General features: G+C 50.5%; 1 pseudogene; it reads left to right on the top strand.

Moving 5' to 3' along the window:
- Positions 1-7,460: 7,460 nt before the first annotated feature.
- The window catches only part of LOC123131527 (DNA-directed RNA polymerase III subunit 2-like), a 31,081-nt pseudogene continuing 21,661 nt past the window's right edge, over positions 7,461-16,880 (top strand).

The raw sequence follows: 16,880 nt of genomic DNA, 5'->3' as shown, positions 1-16,880 counted from the left end.
CTGCAGGTGGGATGTGTTGTATGGTTTCCGCTGGTGGGTGCAACTCAGCAGTGGGCATGGGTTTATGAAGCCGAAAGCACTCCAAGAAGGAAGGGAGCATAAATTCGTTGCGTGAGCCAAATCGAGTAGGTACCTTGACAGAGGTGGACATGCTTTGGTCCAGCTCAGAGGTAATGCTTGCTTTCGTGAAGAAGAATATGTCATCACATCTCACCACGCTTCCTTGGATGCTAAAACTCCTCCGCATGCATGATACGTTTCCATCCTTTTCTTGTCCTAGACAGCAAGCCACACAATGCTGCTAGAGAGTCGGAGGATGGTGCTTTACCTGGAGCTTTCAAACACTGTTCCCGTTTCCATCTACTATGCGGAAATGGTGCTTTACTTTGAGCTTTCTAGAGAGGATGGTGCTTTACCTGAAGGTTTTAAACACTCTTCTGTTTGAAGTATAAACGTGTTAGTTAGGGATTGAGCTCTTTTATGGTACCCTGGAATGAATATTGGCCGTTCATTTCTGATGATCCAACGCCTCAAAGGGATGTATACTGCTTGGATCGGGTTAGCAGTACAGCGTGCACTGCTTGTTTAACGTGAGCAGTATACAAGATTTGAGGGCAATTTGGGAAGATATTTTCAGCTCGTCAGATGGATTGATGCGACCCACTCGTTCTCTTTCTCATCTGTTCTGTCGACGCCCGCATGAATCTCCGCATGCCCATGTCCCGTCCCTTCCTCGATCAGCCCGTGCTCGGTGGCTTGGAGCAGGTTTCACCTGACGTCCCCTACCCGTCCTGCTCTTCGTCGCCAGGCCGTATGTGAGGCGCTGGCTTAGACTGCTCACCGCGGCCTGACTCATGACGGTGGTGGCAAAAACACCGGACGCCGCTGACGAGCTCGCCGCCGTCGAAATTAAAGAAGGCCATGCCATACAGAAATACATCATCCCCCGCCACAGCTCCCAGGCAGCAATACGTAGGCGACAGGTGCTCACGGATAGTTTAGTAATTGGTATTCACCTTCGTATAGTTGTCCATGTCCAACACAAATTCAGGTTTTAAGTTGTAAAGTATATATTAGTTCAGTCTGTTGGCAATCGCAGTGATGCTCGGTTATTTCCAAGGAGCGGCAGTTAGCAGTAGCACTTGCAAGAAATTTTTAAGGCCACTCAGTTTCTACGATGAAATCATACCACATATACGGATATACCCAATCATGGATAACTGAACTTCTAATCCATAAGAAGGTAGCAGATGTTCGAGGCCTGCCGCAAGGTCACCGATGTGCGAGCCTGCAAGGTTTATTAGAGGAGCATGGCGATTGGACGGAGCCAACTAACGCAGTGGCAGCGGCAAGAGGGACCGAGGGGAGTTGAACAGCCGGCTGGGTGTGTGGGAACGGCGTATTGGGATTGAGGTGAACCGTGGCTGCTTGGGGCCGCGGTGTGTGGGGGAGGCGGAGTTTTAATGTGAAAACTTAGGGTCTAAACTATCCTCAAGAAATCAACGGTGAGATTAGATATATACTGCTCCCTTTCTCCTAGCAGTATAGGGTACCATAAAAAAGCTCTAGGGATTAGGAGATATAGAGATTTTGGTTTAATAAACAAAAAATGACTTGACTTGTACTCCAATCCTTTTCCCAGGTTGTACTGCTATATATACGCTACACAAGGGTCAAATCAATACAAGGAATATTGTAGGTTTATATTTTCTACATGTTCCCGTTGTACACCTCTGTGCCCCCTATCCTTATGAGCTAGTACGTACTAATCCTATAACAATATATGATATTACCAACATGTAGAAATATTGCAATATATTGCTACCTCAGTTTATAATCACTACCGGACTCGCGGACTATGCCTACGGCCCAGGGCCGTCGGCATAGATCTATGCCTACGGCTGCCGTCGGCATAGACCCGTCGGCGTAGATCACGTCAACGTAGTCTTGTCAGACCGCCGGCGTAGTATAGCCGTCGGCATAGGGGCCTATGCCGACGGCCCGGCGTCAGCCGTCGGCATAGTATAGCAGTCAGCACTGTTTTCCGTCTGACGGCAACGGACGGCGCCGTCAAAAGCACGGGCGAATCGTGGAATGGCACATGGCAGAGGTATGCCGTCGGCATAGAGGTGCCACGTGGCACCCCATGGTGCCTCCTGGTGGCAGGTCTATGCCTACGGCAAAGCTTTGCCGTAGGCATAGACGGAATCTATGCCGACGGCTTTGCCGTAGGCATAGTTCTGCCACGTGTCGGCCCCTGGTTTCTCCTGGCGCCAGAGATATGCCTACGGCAAAGCCGTCGGCATAGACCGAAAACTATGCCGACAGCTTTGCCGTCGGCATACCTCTGCCACGTGGCGCGTCCTGGTATCTCCTGGGCTTATATATACCGACGGCTTTGCCGTAGGCATAGTTTTTTTTTTATTTTTTTATTTTCTCTGTTTTCTCTTTTTCAATTCATTTGACAGCATTTCAAAGCGGAATAATATAGAATTATGCAGAAATATGACAGTTTATCATCTAAACATACTCAAGTTAATCATCATCATCTAAACATACTTAAGTTCATCATCATCATCTAAACATACTCAAGTTCATCATCATCATCTAAAGATCATCACCGGCGAAAGTTCATGAACATAAAACTAGTGCAAGACATGGAACATAATAAAAGTAGCAACATGAAAGGCATGGCACGACGGCCACATGCACGGAATCATCATGACATCAAACAAGACCACCTCCGCCAAAACCACCACCACCAAGACCACCTCCCCAAAAGCACCACCACCAAGACCACCTCCGCCAAAAGCACCACCGCTAAGACCACCTCCGCCAAAACCACCACCGTGACCACCATCACTCTGGAAGATCGGAGTGACTGGGGTCGACGGAGCAGGAGTCGAGCCACCGGTCTCCTACATGTTTGAGAGAAGATTCTAACGGTAAATATGATATGATAGTGTTGAATGAACGAGAACTAGTTTGTCAGTAGTTAGGCAAATGTACTAACCGGACTATCACTGCCTAGTGCCACCCATTCATCGAACGTGGGCACGTGTGGAGGTTCTCCCGCAGGTGGTGGTGGAGGTCCCATTTGTGGTGGATCCGTGCGGTTACTCCAAGGCGCCAACATAGCCTGGATGTTAGTTAAACAAGCAAACTAGAAGGTCAGAAGGAATGAAAGTGCAAAAATTTAGCTTGGTTTTAAGAGGGCAAAACTAACCGCCATCATCTGACGGTTGTAATCATCATTTGCCTTCACTCGTTGCAAGTACTCTCGCACCTCGAGATTCCTATGCTCGACAAAGGCCTTATATGCCTACATAATTTAGGTTGTTTCTAAGTGAGCAATGCTGAAAATGAACTGAGAATGCTAGGGAGAAAAAGATAAAGGGGAAGTACTTACAACATGCTGGCGGGCTAAGGGAGTCTGTGAACGCCCCGTACTCTCTAACTGGCTCGGGTTGGTAGACCGAAGCCGTGTGTACGAGATCGAAGGAGTTATCAAGCCACCGAAACACAGATACCGGCCATGTGACTTCCCCTGGATGGCCACCACCGCCATGTCGTCGATCTGAGACTGGGCGACCTCAGGAACAGGAACATCCGGATGCAACTTCTGATAGTGCTGAGTGTAAGACTCCAGGTACTCCTCGGTCTTGCCGTAGTACTGGCTCTCGCCCTCCTTGGGATGACTCCGTTCGCGGGCCAGCTTCCACGACTCAATGTCTGAGAGCGGCCTCTTCAACTTGTCCTCTTCAACTTGTCTCGCCGACCTCGGCGCGGCCGTCGACGACCGAGACAAGGTGCTGAACATGTTCCTCGGGCTGCATCCGTGGTTCCGCTATATGCCATACCTATCTTCACAATGCAGACGCCATTCCCCACCTTCCTCCGGTGCCGCGCCTTCTTCATGCTTGAGGAGAGCCGTCAGGCGGAACAGCACCCCACTGAGACCGCTCTCCACGTGGCCCGGGCGCCGGTGCAGCCTCACCATGGCGGGGCCGGTCAGCCTCACCACGGCGGGGGCGGCCACACCAACGGACACCGCAACAACAACCACGGTGGCCGCGGCAAGGGAAAGGGCAGGACCAACGGCTCGGGGAACGCTCACTTCGGTGGGGGCGCCGCCGCGCCTCGGCCTCCTGCACTGGCTCCGGCACCCTGGACCGAAATGGTCCATGCATGGCCGATGCCTTGGCGTTCGCACGCCCCTGGCTCGGGCATACTTGGTCCGCACCCGGGTGGTGCCCAACCGTTCGCCGGCACAGCATCCCACTACGATGGGGTGCCCAACTCTGCTGCACCTGTCGTCTGGCACCCCGGCGTCGTCCCCGCACACCCACTCTACGGTGCTCCCGCTGGTGCCCCCACCGGCGCCCTCGCTGGTGGTCCTGCTGCTGGCGGCGTCCCCAACTCCAACAGCGCTACGTGGGATCAGACTGCATTGATCCACGCCCTCAACAATCTGTAGATCCAGCAGGGGCAGTCGGCTGCGTCGGGCGCGGAGTGGTACTTAGACACCGGTGCCACCACCCATATGGCAGCTTCGCCAGGTATTCTCTCCTCATCCCAGCCCTGTTTCTCTCCCGGCATTACTGTTGGCGATGGATCAATGCTTGCCGTCACGCATTAATTAAGATCACACCCTCAAGAGCACCCACATCCGCCCGTCTGACGTCTCGCGTCCTACCTGCAATGCTTGTCAATTAGGAAAAAGTGTGCGTATGCCGTTTAGTACATCCGATCATGTATTTTATTTCCCTTTCCAGCTTGTACACTGTGATGTTTGGACCTCGCCTTTTATGAATGTTTCCGGTTGTCAATACTATCTAGTTGTCGTCGATGATTACAGTCACTTCATTTGGACATATCCTCTACGCCACAAATCTGAAGTGCTCCCCACCCTACGCACGTTTACCGCCTTCGTTAGCACCCAGTTTCACCTCCCCATCCTCGCCATTCAGATAGACAACGACAAGGAGTTCGACAACCTCGCATCACGTGAGCTCTTCTCCTCTCTAGGGATTGCCCTACGCATGTCGTGCCCTTACACTTCACCGCAAAACGGGCGTGCTGAACGTGCGCTCCGCACACTCAACGACATCACTCGCTCCCTCCTTATACACGCATCCATGCCCTACACATATTGGGCAGAAGCCCTTCAAACGGCCACATTCCTCCTCAATAGACGCCCATGTCGCCCACGCCAAAACCACAGCCCATTTTTCCTTCTCTATGGCAGTGAACCAAACTACACTGCGCTTAGGGTATTTGGCTGTCTCTGTTATCCAAACCTCAGCGCCACCACTCCACATAAACTAGCCCCACGATGAGCTGCTTGTGTGTTCCTTGGGTACTCACCACAGCACAAAGGGTATCGGTGCCTGAACCATGACACGGGCAAAGTGATCATTTCACGGCACGTCGTGTTCGACGAACAACACTTCCCCTTGGCTCACAACATGCCCACACCCATCCCTGATCTCACCGAGCTTGACTACCAGCCACCCATAACACAACAAGTTCAAGTGCCATACACCACCACCACACGCAACTCTGTGATGGCCGCGCCCGTTCACACCGCTGCAGACCCCGCGGCCGAACCTGCTGTCCCCGCAGCAACTCCGCCCAGGCCTGACACGCCTGCCGTGGCGGCTCCTCGGACATCTGACACACCAGCTCGTCGGTGTTCCTCACCCATGCCGTCCGACCCGTCGCCTATCCCCACACCACCCCATGACCCCCCTCACCGGCGTCCAGCCACCGCCCCAACCCACACCATGGTCACCCGAGCCCAAGCCGGCAAAATTTTCCCCAACCCCAAATACAACCAAGCCCTCACCACCTCCACAACCGATCTCACCATCTCACCTGTCCCCAAGACCGTGCGTGCGGCGTTGCGTAACCCCCATTGGCTAGCTACAATGCAGGTGGAGTACAGGGCCTTGATGGAGAACCGGACGTGGACTCTCGTCCCACGCCGGCCGGGGGCCAACATAGTCACTGGCAAGTGGCTCTTCCGCCACAAACTCAAGGCCGACGGCACGCTGGAGCGGTACAAGGCACGCTGGGTCGTGCGTGGCTTCTCGCAACGGCCCGGTGTTGACTTCGACGAGACGTACTTGCCCGTCGTCAAGGCGGCCACCATCCGCGTCGTGCTCACCATCGCCGCTGCTCGCAAGTGGCCAGTTCACCATATGGACGTGAACAATGCGTTCCTCCATGGACGCCTCGCCGAGCGTGTCTACTGCCAACAGCCGGTCGGGTTCGTCGACGCCAGCCGCCCCGACCACGTGTGCCTCCTCGACAAGTCCCTCTACGGCTTGAAGCAGGCACCACGTGCCTGGTTTGCGCGCTTTGCTGCCTTTGTTCGCGGGATCGGCTTCATCGACTCTCACTCAGACCCGTCCCTCTTCATCCTCCACGGCGGCTCGGGCACAGCGTACCTCCTTCTCTACGTCAACGACATTGTGCTCACTGCGTCCACGCCCGCGCTCCTTCACCGACTCTAGCAACTCCTCTTCGCGGAATTCTCGATGAAGGACCTCGGCCCGCTTCACTACTTCCTCTGCATCGCCGTGACCAGGACGGCGGACGGCTTCTTCCTCTCCCAACGCAAGTATGCCGAGGAGCTGCTGGAACGAGCCAACATGACGAACTGCAAGCCGGCATCCACGCCGGTCGACACCCACTCCAAGCTCTCCGCTACTGACGGTGCACCGGTCGCCGACGCCTCCGAGTACCGCAGCTTGGCGGGCGCGCTCCAGTACATGACCATGACACGGCCCGACATCGCCTATGCCGTACAACAGTGCTGTCTGGTCATGCACGATCCACACACCCCGCATCTCGCGCTGGTCAAACGTATCTTGCGTTACCTCCGCGGCACCGCCGAGCACGGACTCCAGCTGCACCCGTCGCCGCCGCTCGCACTCACCGTGTACTCGGACGCGGACTGGGCGGGCTGCCCAGACACGAGGCGCTCTACCTCCGGCTACGCTGTCTACCTCGGTGACTCGTTGGTCTCTTGGTCCTCCAAGCGCCAAGGCACGGTCTCCCGCTCCAGTGCGGAAGCGGAGTATCGTGCCGTCGCCAACACCGTCGCGGAGTGCTGCTGGCTTCGCCAGCTTCTGGGTGAGCTGCGTGTCTCCCTGCCCAAGGCCACAGTCGTCTTCTGTGACAACATTTCGTCCGTCTACATGGCTGCCAACCCCGTTCACCATCGACGTACGAAGCATATCGAGCTCGACATCCATTTTGTCCGAGAGAAGGTCGCCCTCGGTCATCTCCGGGTCCTGCATGTGCCAACCAAACATCAGTTCGCGGATGTACTGACCAAGGGGCTCCCGACGCTGGCGTTCCAAGACTTCCGGTCCAGCTTATGCATCAGGCCACCCGATGCATCAGCTGCGGCGGGGTGTTAGCAGTTGCTAGTCTAGGCTGCATGGGGCTGCATGGCCATGCTCGTCATGCACGTCCTCCACCTCCCGCACGTCGCCTCTCACCTTCTCTCTCTCTTGCGCTGTGTGCGCCCTGTACATGTACGGCCACTATATATTGAGCTCAATACAACGAGAGCACCTCAAGGTGCATTTTGCCTCGCATACAGTCAGCAACATTGACTCAGTGGTCACTCTCCTTGTATCTTATTCCCCATGGACCAACATTGCTTCTACATAGGATCAAGACAACAAACATGTCCATCCCGCCCACTTCCACACGCCACCATCCCTGTTCACCGTCGGGATGCCGACCCAGCTCTCAAGCCCCTAGAGCCAGTGCGCCCAGGGTTGTTGCATTGTGCCTGTACCCACCGCCATCGTGCTATTGTAGAACAGATGGTGAGAGAGACGAGCGAATGGAGGAGGAACAATTGGGGTGTGATATGAGAAGAGGATCTCTGTGAGACGCCGCCGTCATTACCCTACATCTATGGCCACCGCCAGACCGAGAACGAGATAGAGTTTTCTAGTTAAAAATCTTACGTAGGGGCAAGATTATTTCGACGTATATTCATCTACAGAGATTCTGGTTAGACACCGTTTAATTTATACATCTCAAACCAAACCCCATAGCAGAGCGCGCTACACAGCCCATGGCCAGAACACGTCCAAGGAAAAGCAAAGGATTGAAGGAATAAGGACACGTCATCGACTGTTGTCAACGAACCCAAACAGTGCTCACCACCACTCAGCTCTTAAGGTGACGCCTTCAGGAAGGTCACAGTGTCAAGGACGCCGCCGCCACCCAACAAAGTTAACGTTTTCAGGGATGTGGGGAGTGGAAGAGCAGACCTTGACCAAGACCCTCGGGCGTCAGTGTCGTCGCGACGGGCCGAAGCCGGCAAGGGCTTTCCCCCAAACTGGATCCTCACCACCAACTTTGCTCGCGTGCCGGGGACCAACTAGCCTTGCTGGCGCAGCCAGGACTCGGCGAGAGAGAAGCACACAAGCAGGGAAGAAGGCCAATGGCCAGATCTGGCGCTGTCAGCCATACCATGCCCCAGTCCACCGGAGATCCGTCAACCGTCCAACCACATGGTCAACACCACACCAACATCGCTGCTCGCCCCAAATAGAAAAAAGTTGATCCACGTCATTTTGATGCCATTGATCTCACCACACCACATCAACTTCTCTTTTGATGCCATTGATACTTTGATCGGTCGAGATTTCAATCCACAAAAAAAAGTTGATATGCTAAAAAATCAATTTATTTGAATTCCAACGCTCGGCTTACGTCCAACAACCAGCGCATGCATATATTAAGACAACGAAGCCCTCGGCATGTTCTTTTAAAAATGAAACACACGGCTCGACTGAGAGACCTCCTAATTGGCGCCTTCTACGCCGGTTAGGGGTTCTGGCACCTACGCGCTCGCAGATATGGACCGGCCCATCAAGTGGTGATGCGGTCGCTCGCCAGGGCGCAACTGGTCAACCATTGACTTGTGGGAAAATAGTAAAAGAAAAGTCCAAAAAACCGCAAAAATAGGAAATGGTTCATGAATTCAAAAAAATCTTGAATTTAGAAAAAGTTCACGGATTTGTATTTTTTTAGTTCACGACATTGATTTAATTTCCCAAGGATTTGAAAAAAGTTCACAGATTTGGAAAGAGCACATTGATCTTGGAAAAAATTCATGATTTCTGAAAAAGATTGCGGATTTTGAGAAAAAAGTTAACAGATTTAAAAACAGTTCATCAATTTTGAAAAAATGTTAATGGATTAGAAGAAATGGTTGTGGATTTTGAAAAGAAAGTTGCGGACTTGAAAAGGTTGACCGACGACCCCCCGCCTCGAACTAACCGTGCAATCTGTTTCCTCGTCTCCGCCGCCGCCGCAGCCGACCTACCGGTCGCTGGCCGCGCCCGTCGCCAGCCCCGTCGACAAGTTCGCGCTCCTCCCCGCCTTCCTCCAGGTACCCCGCGACCCGCCCCGGCGCTCGTGCCCGCGGCATACGTTCAACGTTAACCCACTCCGTCCGTACACATGCAATTTAGGTTATGTCACATCCCTAGTTCTGACAATGCCTAGTGCATGCATTAGAGTGTTGCTTCATGTTTAAATTTCATTTAAACCTGAAATGGGGATTGACTAAACCCTAGCACCAAATGAATTCAACTAGGGTCAAATTAAAATCTTTTCAATAAACCCAAAAGGTTCCTAAGAAAAGTTCATGATTTCTGGTTAAGGTGGAAACCTCTGCCAAAGATGATGATTATATTCTTAGGTCATTTTTGGATTTTTGAATTAAATCATATTGTATTTGACTTTGGGCATTTAAATACTATAAATATTTTAAATGCTCAAATAAATGTTGGAAATTGATAAGGGTCACTGGAATAATTCAGAAAGCACCCATATTTATTTCCAGGATTTTATAAAATGATTTGATATTTAAAACAAATCAAAAACAAATTGCAGAAATAGAAAAAAAATAAAACAGAACAAAATAAGAGGGAGAAGGACATACCTGGCCTTACCCGCGCAGCCACCAGAGCCGGCCCAGTTCCCCCAGCCGGCCCAGCCCACCTCCTCCTCCCTTGTCCTCTTCCTCCTCTGCCAGGAGGACGAGCAGAGGCGAGGCGTGGCGCGCGTCGACGCCGGCCACCTCCTGCTTCGGCTGGAGGCCTCCCCCTTCGAGCCTATCCATGCGTGGAGACGCCACGCAGCTGCCCCGCACCGCTCTCACTCTCCCTCGCCCTCCCCTTCTTCCCCTGCTCTCTCTCCCTCTCACCCGAGAACCACCGCCGCCACCGACGCCGATTGCCGCAGCCACCGTGCTCCTCTCGCCTCCCCGACGCCTCCCAGAGCTCCGCAAGTCCTCCCTCGTCCTCCTCGTCGTCTCACGCGACCAGAAGAGGCCCGGAACGCCGCCCCCGACGTTTTCCCCCTCGCCGGCCGCCGAGGATCTTCTCCGTCGAATTCGGCCACTCCGGCGCGCCCCCGAGCTCGCTGACCCTCCCTGCGCGATCCCTGTGAGCTCCACTCCGTTTCCCCTCCTCCATTTTGTTCGTTTCCGTGCCGTAGCACCCCGGCCACATTCCCGAGCGCCGCCGTCCGCCATGGACGCCGGGCATGGCACTGACGTGCTGCTGCGGCCAGTCCGACGAGCCTAGCGTGCTCCTAGCTGCCCCAGGAGTCCGCATAGCCCCTCAGCCAGCCCCCTAGCGCCCCGTAACCTCGCTCCGCCCAAACCCGAGCTCCGGCAGCCGCTGCGGCCCCCACTCCGGCGAGCTCCGGCCACCCCCGCACCTCCCGATGGCCCCCCTAGATGCGCACGGGCATGGGCTACCCTCTGGTGCCCTTGGCTTGGCCCAAAACCCCTCGCAGCGCCACTCCGGCGAGCTCCCGCCGCAGTTTTGGTCGTCGCCGGCCGAACTCCGGCGAAGTCGACGTGGCTTAGTTAATTAGTCACTAACCCCCCCACCTACTGACACTGACAAGTGGGCCCCAGGGCTTAGTCAAAGCTAACCAGCCCGGGTCAACGCGGGATTAGTCCCTGTGTCACTGACGTGTGGACCCCACACGTCAGGTTTGACCTGGGGCGCTCGGTTGACCCTGCTGATGTCACTATTACGTCATGCTGACGCAGTATTTGTTCTGGAATTTAAATAAATCCTAAATGATTTATAAATTTCAGAAAATGACTAAAACTTCCAAAATTCATAGAAAATTAACCGTAACTCCAAATTTAATAAATTATATATGAAAAATTATCAGAAAAATTCAAGGAATCCATCTGTACCATGTTCATGCATGATAGAACAACTTATAGCTGCTGTTTAGCACAAATCAATTAAAGGGCATTTAAATAATCACATATGGAGTTTAAATTTGAATCTTGGATTCAAACCAACTTCATTTAATCTGGTTTTAGTTGCATTAGCTCAAAACACATTCATTTTGCCATGTCATGATCATGCATCATATTGTGCATTGCATTGATTGTGTTCCTTTCTGTGTTGCCGGTATTTGTCCCCTCTCGATAGACGTGATACCGATGACGTGATCGTTGACACTGATGAAGACTCAATGTTATCTTCAAAAGTGCCAGGCAAGCAAAACCCCCTTGTTCATTCCGATACAATCCTACTCTCTCGCTCCTGCTCTCTTTTACTGCATTAGGACAACACCGATTCATCTGTTACTTGCTGCGGTAGCTGAACCCCTTTATCCTCTGCATGACCTGTCATTCCACAGTAAATAGATGAAACCCACTAGCATGAGTAGGAGTTGTTTGAGCCCTGTTGTGCCTACTCGTTCATGCTTGTTTGTCATGCCTGCTACTGCTTAGAGTTGAGTCGGGTCTGAATCATCGGGGATGAATCAGAGGTGTGTGAACATGTCCTACGGTGTGTGAGCTAAGCGTGTGAACATGATTTGGTAAAGGTAGCGGTGAGAGGCCATGTAGGAGTACATGGTGGGTTGTCTCATTGCAGCCGTCCTCAGGAACTGAGTTCTGTGTTTGTGATCCATGATTCAGCTACTACCACGCATTGGGCCCGAAACCAATGGACCCTCTCGGCTTCTTAATCACCCTTGTCCTCTGTCCAGGAGTTGCAAGTAGTTTCTGGTGTTTGTAGTATGCTGGAGGCCGTGCGCAGCGCTGACCGTAGGGGTGGGCTGTGATGCGGTAGGCACGTGGCACGGTGTACCGGGCGCCCGTTTGGTGTCTCGGGAACCCTGTTCACATCGTTTGGGGCTGTGAGCGAAACTCCGGCCGGATCTCCTCATGGATGGAACCCGAATAGGCGATAAACCTGGACTAGAGACTTGAGTGTTTAGGTAGGCCGTGGCCGACACCCACGTTGGGCTTCCGCTTGAAGGTTGCCGAGTACATGTCGTGTAAACGGCGGTAAGTGGTGAGAGCGTGTGTGAAGAAGTACACCCCTGCAGGGTTAACCTAATCTATTCGAATAGCCGTGTCCACGGAAAAGGACCTCTGGGTTGCTTATATCAGTTCATAGACAAGTGAAAGTGGATACCCTAAAATACGCAAGATAAGCGTGAGTGCTATGGATGGCGTTCTCGTAGGGAGACGGGAGCAGATCCATAGTGGTGTATTGATATGGTGAATATGTGGACTCGTGTGCGCCACCTCAAAAGTTGCATTGCAGTCGTAGTTCAGGTTAGCCACCGAGTCAAAGCTGGCTTGCTGCAGTCAAACTCCACCATCCCCTTTGTTGATAATGATGCATATGTAGATAGTTCTGATGTAAGTCTTGCTGGGTACATTTGTACTCACGTTTGCCTATTTTATGTTTTTGCAGAGAGACTTCAGTCTCACTAGTATTTTCGTGTGGTCTTCGACGTTTAGCTTGTTACCTCAGCTACGATCTTGTGCCTCGGCAGTATCTGGTAGATAGTCAGGCTTCTCAGCCTTTTTCATTTATAGATGTCTGTACTCAGACATGATAGCTTCCGCTTGTGCTTTGACTTGTATGCTCTGATTGTTGGGTCATGAGACCCATGTTTGTAATATCTCGCTCCTCGGAGCCTATTGATTAAATTACTTGAGTCATAGAGTCATGTTGTGATGCCATGTTGTGTTTGCACATATCGAGCATATTGTGTGTATGTTATTGAAATGCTTGGTATGTGTGGGATCTGACTATCTAGTCGTTTATCTTCAGTAGCCTCTCTTACCGGGAAATGTCTCCTAGTGTTTCCACCGAGCCATGGTAGCTTGCTACTGCTCCGGAACACTTAGGCTGGCCGGCATGTGTCCTTCTTCGTTCCTGTGTCTGTCCCTTCGGGGAAATGTCACGCGATGAATACCAGAGTCCTGTTAGCCCGCTACAGCCCGGTTCACCGGAGTCCTGCTAGCCCAGTGCTACAGCCTGGATTCACTCGCTGATGACCGACACGTTCGATGCTGGGTCATGGATGCCTGTCCCTGTAAGTTTGTGCCACTTTGGGTTTACGACTAGCCATGTCAGCCCGGGCTCCTTATCATATGGATGCTAGCGACACTGTCATATACGTGTGCCAAAAGGCGCAAACGGTCCCGGATAAAGGTAAGGCGACACCCGTGGGAATACCGTGCGTGAGGCCGCAAAGTGATATGAAGTGTTACATGCTAGATCTATGTGGCATCGAGTCGGGGTCCTGACAGGTTAAACTGTTCCCCACCTCGCCAAAACTGGCAGCGCGCCCTGCTCTCGGTCCAGTGGAAAATCCGTGTCGTGTACTGCTGCTGTGATCCCCACTCGAACACGCCACATTTCCTCTTGATTTTGCGTGTCCAGTAGCTGTTTAGTTCTGTCCACGGAAGGGGATTTGCTAGTCACCAGTCCAGTTTATGCCCATGCGTCTCAGGTCAAATCATTTCCCTCTTGCTGAACCAACGGCAGTGTGCCCAGTTCTCGGTTTAGCGGGGGAGCTGTTTCGGATGTTATGTATTGCTGTGATCCCCTTACAAGCGCGCCGCATTTGTTCTTGGTTGTTTGATCAGGCAAAATGCATCAACTGTATCGGTCATGGCACCATGTTTTTTGGAATATTCAGTTTAGTCCTTCCTGTTCTGAATTTGTATTGATCTGCATGTGGCGGGTGATCCAATTCATTCAACTGTGCAAAAGCTAAACATTGTTGGGTTTCTCTTCAGTCAAGTGCGCCACTCTTGTTCTCATTTCAGTGCAAATCTGTGTCGTATGCTATTCCTTCGATCCCAACTCAAGTGCGCCACTCTTGTTCTTTATTTCGCGTGTCCAGTGGCTGTGGCCACATTTGCCCTTGATTTATTTGACTGGGAGTTGCATAAACCGCATCCACCATGGTACAATGTTTTTGGAGTCTTTGGTCTAGTCTTTAGGTAAACATTTGCTCTTGATTGTTTGATTGAGGCATAAACCAAATCACGACAATGCCGCACCCGGCCTGTGTATTTGCATGAACAACACAATACAAAAGTGAATCATAGCTCAGTTAGTCAGGATTAGATATGTCAAATGCTGGTGTTAGTATAATAAGTCAAATGGATCATATGATCTGCAGAAATTCCTTTGCCTCTCTGTTTCTTCCCCTAAACAAAGCTCTTTTGCCCTGTACTAATATGCATGTGGCGCGAGATTGAACTGAGAAAATGCTAAATAGGCTTGGATTCCTTTTTGTTGTGCTCTCCTTGTCGTCTTCCCTTTCAACGGGGTTACTCATTTGATTTATGCCTCAAATCACATCACTTCGTCTGCTTCGACACGTGTGTCATTTAATTTATGCCTCAATTCGCGTCAATTTGTTTGCTTCTACATGTGTGTCATCTGATTTATGCCTCAATTTGCGTCGATTCCTTTGCTTTGACATGTGTGTAATCTGATCTATGCCTCAATTCACGTCAGTTTGTTTGGTTTGACACGTGTGTCATTTGATTTATGCCTAGTTCATGTTGATTTGTTTTCTTTGACACCTGTGTATGTCCGGTTGATTGAACCCCTAGGTCAGAGGTCTCGTGAAGGAGCACATTGAGTCCTTCAACTACTTCATCACCAAAGGAATGGAGAACATCGTGAAGGCCAATGACCGTATCGAGGCGCTCGAAGACCCATCCATTTGGCTTAGGCATGAAGCTGCTTTCCAGTTATATATTATATGCAGCCACTGTTTCCTTTATGTGTTTCCAGTCTTGTCTTATATGTGCTCTATTGTTTGCTTTCATGCAGGTACACTGGAATACGTGTCGGCGTGCCCTCGATACGCTCAGACTTTAGCACTGAGGCTCTCACACCACAAGTTTGCCGCCTTATTGATCGCACGTAAGTTTGTGCATCTTGTGGCACTATTGTTTTAATTCCTGTCTTTGTGCTATTAGTACAAGTTCTCCATTACCTATGTTCAACTGTAATGCGTGCTTCCCTAAGATTTTCCTTTCTCCTTCAGTTACTCCGCTCCTGTAACTGTTGCTATTGAATACACCACAAAAGTTCGAGGGACAACATCATATCCACAGCAGGTAACCCATCTAATGCCTGGTTGAAATGTCCAGCCTAGTCTTAAGTACCTCCTTTCAGTCTTGGTGCCAAAGAAACTTAGCCCCCTCCTTATTTTCTCCAGGGAAGTGCCATCATTGGGTACATGCCTATTATGCTTAGAAGTGGTGCCTGTGTTTTGAATGGAAAGGATGAAGATGAACTAGCAAGATATGGTTAGCCTCTTGTTGCTCTTGTGGGAAAATGCAATTCTTTCTTGGACAGAGTTACCATATTATCTTTTTGGTTATTTGATGGTTTTGCTATTGCGTCTATAGGTGAGTGCCCTCTTGATCCTGGTGGTTACTTCATTGTGAAAGGAAATGAGAAGGTAGCTAAAAACATCGATGCCATTTTCCAAGTTGTCTTGCTTTCTTGATCTTGAATAATATTCCACGTCGCTACTACCTATTGGATGGCAATAGTAACAGTGCCAACTGCCTATTTTGACACAGAAGTTTCTAACTGGTTTTGTGTTTATTAATGCCTCACTATATGTTTCCATGTCCAGGTCCTTATTATACAAGAACAACTATCAAAGAATCGTATTATTATTGAGACCGACAGTAAAGGAAGGTCATAATCTTTGCTGAGTAACTTACTGTGTCCTTTGTTTACTATTTAGAATTTTGTATCAGCATCCAGCAGTTCCTTGTATTTCTAGGGTTTGAAAACTGTCAGTGAAGACATCTTTTGTCAATACCTGTGTCTATGGCTATTCTCGACATAATGTAGTGCACTTGGTTGGGTAGTTTACTTTAAGTAAAACATTTTGATGGATAGACAGCTGTTATAAATAGATACTGCACATTCATATGATTTTTGCTGTGAAGATAAAAAGAGAGAACCAATGGTAAAGGGGGGAGGATACTAGTAGTAATTTATAGTGTATATGTTCTTGAATTATGTGGCAGTAAAAGGTAGTGTGTCGATGGCTTATGCTGTTACATTGGTTTCATGCTGTCTCCATTTAAAAGGTATTGTCACCTAGTGCAACTGCCTTAGTATGTGATATACCTTGTTTCTCCCGAATCACCATTTTTGAACTTGGTTCATTGTCTCATTGAATGTTGAAGCAAAATAACTTGTCTAACCAACCAGCCATTTCTGAAGTTGCTTCTTTCTGTGTGATTATCAGCTTATCCGCATGATATTTCATTTTGTGTTCATGTGGGTTCTACACACTTTGTTCGCTGTATGAAATACACTACGGTTGAAATATTAAACACATTCTGCTTCGACTATTATAACAATGTGATTTTTGTTTTCTATCGATTAGGGTGACTGCATCTGTTGTGAGCAGCACACACCAAAAAAAAAGCAAGACCATTGTTGTTATGGAGAAGGAGAAGATTTATCTACAGTTGAATCAATTTACTAAGCTGGTACGCATTTGGTATCTTG

Source organism: Triticum aestivum, chromosome 6A (genome assembly GCF_018294505.1).
Source record: "Triticum aestivum cultivar Chinese Spring chromosome 6A, IWGSC CS RefSeq v2.1, whole genome shotgun sequence".
Lineage (NCBI taxonomy): Eukaryota > Viridiplantae > Streptophyta > Magnoliopsida > Poales > Poaceae > Triticum > Triticum aestivum.
This window is presented reverse-complemented; position numbering and strand designations above follow the sequence as displayed.